Here is a 6,238-nt window from a genome sequence, read left to right as displayed (position 1 = left end):
GAACAAAACCCAAAAGTAAGAAGTGTTCAAATCAAAACTAATAAAATGTCAGAGATTACAGGTAAGGGGGTTGGTTACACAGAGGGAAGGTGTTAGCACCCAAAGTGTCCTAGGTACTTCTAGGGAGCCCTTTTTGTGTGCATATGTATTTGGTACAAAATGATGTTTACAAACAAATAGAATGAGGGAATGAGAAAAGAATTCATTAATTATATTTTTTTTGTTCGACAAGACCTTTGGACTTGTGCCTACGTACCAACATAAAAATGAGGGATCGAAACCTCGTAGTTCGTGATACAAATTTCAAAGTGGATGCATTGCTTTCAACAAAAATTAAGTTTTGAAAGGCACAAAGGCCTAAAAATGGTTTGAATGAGTTAGTTACTTTTTGGCTTTTGGGGTGCGATATGTTTGGCTCGTTGCTTATCGTATCCACCTTTACTCATAGACTTTAGTGTGATTCTTATCCAATATTTATCAAGTCCATTCCACTCTTTCATTTCAATCATTTCAATATTTTCTTGCCTCCTTAATAATCTTGTTTTCAGCCCTAGTGGGCTGAACTACGAAAGCTCGGACTTCCTTATTGAACTATAAGGATACGTAGGCAGGAGAACCCGGTATCTTCGCGAGCTACCCTATTTATTAATCAATCATTATTCATTCATCAATCAAGACCATCCTTTTGAGACCAATTATACTTATCCTTGGACTCCTTGTACATCCTTTTATGACGATTTAGCGACAGTCCACCTCATCAATCAAGAGATGTTTGGATCATACCCAAACAATTAATTCATCCTTTTTTGGCTGAGATGCCACCTTGCTCTTTAATTTAGAGCCTATCTCTTTCTTGGATCCGAGATACTATTCTTATTTGATCTTGAACTATTTGTTCCTCCATCCAGTGATATATTGTTCATGTACACAATAGTACTTTCTCTTGGGCTCCGCTTATACCCTTTTAGGACGATATAGCGGCAGTTCATCTTGTGAATCAAGAGTTGTTTGGATCGTACCCAGACAATTAATTCATCTTGTTTTTTGCTAAGACGCTTGGTTACTCTTTGATTCCAAGTTTCATCCATTTGTGGGTGTCCTTGATACCATTTTGTTGGTACTAGTTATACTTTTCACCACTGTATATCTCTCTTTATTCTCGTAGTTCCATAAACTACGATTGCTCTGACTTTCTCATTGCACAGTGCGAATACGTAGGCACGAGGATGCGAATCCTTGGTGAGCATACTTCTAATTATTCCTCCTTCCACCTTAGGACATCACTCATATCTTTCACGATCCATTATCTACCTTTGATCATAAATTATTCACCCAGTGACATACTACTTCTTTGAGATCAGAAATACAACTTTCTTTGCAATTCCATATATATCCTTTTAGGACGCCTAGCAAAAAGTCTGCATTTCTACCTTGAGTTGTTTGGCTCGTACCCAGACATTTAGTTCCCTTTATGGTACAAATCTCATTTCTCTCTGTGGATTCCAATACACTTTCACCTTTCGATTTCAAACAATACTTATTCAGTCATTTGTTATCAAACCTTCATTTATGTGACTTTGGTCACTTCATCCCATTCATATCCATGATGCACTCGTATTCTACCTTCATTCATTCCACGTGATATACCAATTACCTTTGAGCCAAATACATTGCCTTTTTGTGCTCCTTCTTACGTCACCTTGTGAACTAAGAGATGTTTGGATCGTCCCCAAACACTTATTTCTTCACCTTACTCTTGGGTTCATGTTTTCACCCCTTGTTGGAGTTCAAACAACATTATCATTTGGCTCAGACCATACCTTGATCACAAATTCTTTTCACCTCCCACCACTAGTTATTCGAACTACGATTACTCTGAATTCCTCATTGCACTATGAGGATGTGTAGGCATGAGGGCCCCAATCCTCACCAAGCACTCTATCTATTTCCTTTCCTTTCTCATTCTTTTGCGAGTAATTTTTAGATCTAACACCTATTCGGGTGAGAATAATCAAAATGGTTCCCATGGAGTACCATGGATGTTAGGGGTGCTAATACCTTTCCCTTGTATAACCGACTTCCTTACCCAACATATCTCTTTCCCCTAGGTTTTATCGATATTTTCCCTTTCCTTCGAGAATAAATAAAGTTCGATGGCGACTCTGTTATCTGTTCTAGCGTGCTATGCATTCGGGTATATTTTCGCTAGCTTCACCTAGTAAATTATGACACTGTTATAAAGCAAAGACTTCAATTGACCTGTTTTTCTTGGAGTCCCAACAACCAAATATGGTTAAAAATGTATGGAAAAAGTATAGTCCATACAATCAAAACTAGAATTTATAGTAATACATTGTTTTGGTCCTTTTGCTTCTAGATTTGATAATAATTTGTCTTGCAGCCAGCAACTAGAGTCCAAAAATAATGTTAATTATATCTCATTTATATATTTTTGTTTTCATAGAGTTTTCATTTAGTTCTCTATTTATTTATCTATTACTTTTTATACCAGTTAAACAGTTAATCTAGACTCAAAGGTTAACGTCGTTGAGTTAAAGTGTCATAGAGAGTTGATTGTGACACTTGTTTATTGCCCTGGATTCTATTCTGAATTTAAATCATAAAAATTGAAATTATGTAGGTTGTTCTTGTTGGTGGTACTTGCATCTCTTATGCATTGGAACATTATCCACACAAGATCTTAAAAACTATTTTTCTATGCTATAGTTGTGATCGATGGTCAAAGGCCATCTAATGTTTTTGCTGATCAGGTATCTAGAACTTTCATTTACTTATGTGACTAGCTGAACTTTTTTAGAGTTCATAAATTATATGGTGAGTAAAGATTTAAATGGCAATATAAGACATAATCTTGAGGAAAAATAAAAAACCGGGAAACAATTAAGAGACTCATCTTGAGGAAGGGCATCCATGCTTTTACATTTCCTATGTTTTAGGCGCAATACTTTAAACTTTATTTAAAATAAATTATGGCTAAGGCTACGGTTTTTATATGTTGCTTATTAAAAACCGTAGCCATTTCTTATGTTTTAGGGACGGTTATTTTATGTTGTTATTAGAAAACCGCAGCCTAAACCTACTATTTAAACTGTGTCCTGTTAATATTTAAGGCGATGGTGTTTAAAACTCGTTAGTAGAAATATATAAACCGTGCTATAAAAGAATAGGCAGCGGCTGTTAATTCCATGTTTGAAAAATCGTCCCCTAATAAAGGCTATGATTTTCTTACTTTAGACTACAGTTTCTCGTTGTTGCCTAAAGTCATTTTTGTTGTAGTGTATATATTTTATTGACTCACTACGAATTTAAATAACCTGTTTAATTTTCTCTGTATTATATTATTTTCTACGGTATAATAGTACACACATTATTTTATAAGCGCGTTTGTAGATATATTCAAATAAAAAACAATTTTAGAATATACTTAATTAATTTATAAGTGTCATATATATATATATATATATATATATATATATATATATATATATATATATATATATATATATATATATATATATATATATATATATATATATATATATATATATATATATATATATATATATATATATATATATATATATATATATATATATATATATATATATATATATATATATATATATATATATATATATATATATATATATATATATATATATATATATATATATATATATATATATATATATATATATATATATATATATATATATATATTATTTGAATCATGAATACATTTGTTTTTTATATTTGAATCATAAATACTATTTTTTTTCATATATAAAAATATTTTAATCAACCATACTTTTTACCTGTATAAAAAAAATAATCCATAAACAATCATCTCCATATCTCTAGTCAGTTTCAACACAGGTAAATAATCATTACAAAAAATAAAAATAATCCAGAAATTAAAATCAAAATATCAAACATTACAAAAAATAAAAATAATCCAGAAATTAAAACCAAAAGATCAAACAATATGCTACCCTGTTTCTGAGGTGTTTTGGATGGTTCATCCTCGTGGTTCTCATCAGTATCACTTTCCTCGAAATATCACTGCTATCCTTAGCAACATTTATCTTATCCTATTTATTACACGTGTTTTGAGTGTATAATAAATAACATGATTTAAAAATATAAAATATTACCAAAAAAATATGCACATGCTACAAAATTGGCATAGGTCATAACCAAAAAATTCCTAAGATTTACTAACCTCTTTCTTAGCAACAACCACTGACTTTTTGTTTCCAATAAAAATATTGGAAGTTTTCTGCGGCATTAAGAAAATAACTCAATTATTAAACTACTTTTCAAAAGATACACCAAGATCAATGTGAACAACCTCTGCGGTAGTTAGATCAATTAAAACTTTCATTAAATACCATACATGTCAATATGAGGGAAGAACCGTGGAGATATAGCAACAAAGAAGACCTTCACAAAAAATTGTGAAAATTTTAATAGGCAGTAGAATTGTCCTTCAAAAACAAAGGTCGGCAGTTCTTATTGTGAAACTCATGCACAAAAGAAATAATTTAAACCAATAATAGTTATGAATTGTCAATGACCAAGGCCAACAATATAACAAACTTGAATATCAATAAATTAATAAATATACCAAGGTTATGAACGAGAGATATATTGACACAAAGATATAATTAACAGACAATATAAAGCTTAATTAACTGTTTGGAAAAACTAAGTAGACATAGTTGATTAGTATTTAAAGCAGATTCTGCCACCTGCAATAAATGAATACCAGAAGTTTGTAAATTAATATATTCTAATGAGACACCAACAGAATAAACTGGCAGATATTTTAGATTCAGTAGTTTCAGTTGCCCTAATGAAACAATAGCAGTGGATCCATAGTAGATGTCCTTTACAACATTTCCAAAGATATGCTCACAGGGATTCCTTGCACCATAATCATTGAAAAATATTATTACATTTGTTCTTTTATATAAGAGACAACTCATTTTTTAGTTCATGAATAACCAATGTATTTGGTCGATTTATTGACTAGATACATTGATTATTTAATGAACCAAAAACTGAATTGTCTCTTACACAAAGGACCGAAGGTAGTACTTACCTAACAATATCAAGAGAGAACCATAGAACTTTTGATGGGGACAAACACCATTTTTTTTAATATAACTTGTTAAGTCATCATGTAAAATAAACATCAATATTATTTATATTAGGATAACAAAGTCACAAATCTGACTGACTTGTCCAAAAACAATGTGCATACAAAATGAAGAAAAACATAATAAACAAAAGGGCTAACCTTATATATTTTAGGTTGTGTGAAAGATGGTTCGTCAATCTCATTGTGGCCAAATCGACGATAACACACCAAGTCCACAACCACATCTGAATGGAAAGTTTGACGTCATCCAACAACAAGTTCAATTCTTTAACACCTTAAAAGATTCTTTATCCCAACCCATAAAATCAAAAAACATAAATTGAACCCTAAATATCAAAAAGTAAAACTCAAAATGAAAGATTCAATAAAATATTAAAGTAGTAAAAAAGTTGGCTTTTACCATGCGACCATGAGTTAAACACAAACCTAAAGGGAAGATCTTTGTAAATCCATGTAAATCCAATAATTTTCATAATCCAGTATCTATATTGAAATACTTCGATTCATAGATCCTTGCAAATCCTCCAAGAAGTTTGTAATCTTTGTTGAAGAAGAAGAAGAAGAAGAAGAGAAATATAGTAGAAGAGAGAAGAAGAAGAGAAATATAGTAGAAGAGAGAAGAAAGAATAAGAGGAAGAGATAGAATATGAAAATGCATTGTTTGGGGGAAAGACGACAAAACTTTTGAATTGGAGCTGACATTGGAAAAAGAGAAAAAAGAATTGCAATTGAACCATGTGACATCATCAATTGATCCAAAACTAGCAACTAAAGACATAATACAATAAACATATAGTTAAAAATGAACAATGTGATATCATTAGTTATAAAAAATAATTTTTGAACCAAAATTGCCCTCATTTTAGTGATGTGGCAGATTAAGGGAAAAAGGAAAAATTAGAGTTTTCCACAACATCTAATTTTCTTATATTGTAGATTTTATTGACTCACTACATATTTAGATAAATTGTTTCATTTTCCCCGTATTATATTATTTTGTACGACATAATTGTACACACATTATTTTATAAGCATGTTTGTAGATATATTCAA

The 6,238-nt window shown here is 30.9% G+C and overlaps 1 long non-coding RNA gene across 4 annotated transcripts; it reads right to left on the bottom strand.

The window, feature by feature from the left end:
- Positions 1-3,933: 3,933 nt before the first annotated feature.
- On the bottom strand, positions 3,934-5,746 carry LOC127128878 (uncharacterized). 4 transcript variants are annotated; one of them, XR_007806069.1, is made up of 4 exons: positions 5,612-5,746; positions 5,324-5,511; positions 4,244-4,464; positions 3,934-4,112 (listed from the first exon to the last, which is right to left on the bottom strand). It is a non-coding gene; the product is annotated as an uncharacterized LOC127128878 (long non-coding RNA). The 4 variants fall into 4 exon arrangements; XR_007806066.1 differs by having other exon boundaries at positions 4,244-4,300; positions 4,418-4,464; positions 5,324-5,740; XR_007806067.1 differs by having other exon boundaries at positions 5,324-5,740.
- Positions 5,747-6,238: the final 492 nt, after the last annotated feature.

This window comes from Lathyrus oleraceus, chromosome 3 (genome assembly GCF_024323335.1).
Source record: "Lathyrus oleraceus cultivar Zhongwan6 chromosome 3, CAAS_Psat_ZW6_1.0, whole genome shotgun sequence".
Taxonomy (NCBI): Eukaryota; Viridiplantae; Streptophyta; class Magnoliopsida; order Fabales; family Fabaceae; genus Lathyrus; species Lathyrus oleraceus.
This window is presented reverse-complemented; position numbering and strand designations above follow the sequence as displayed.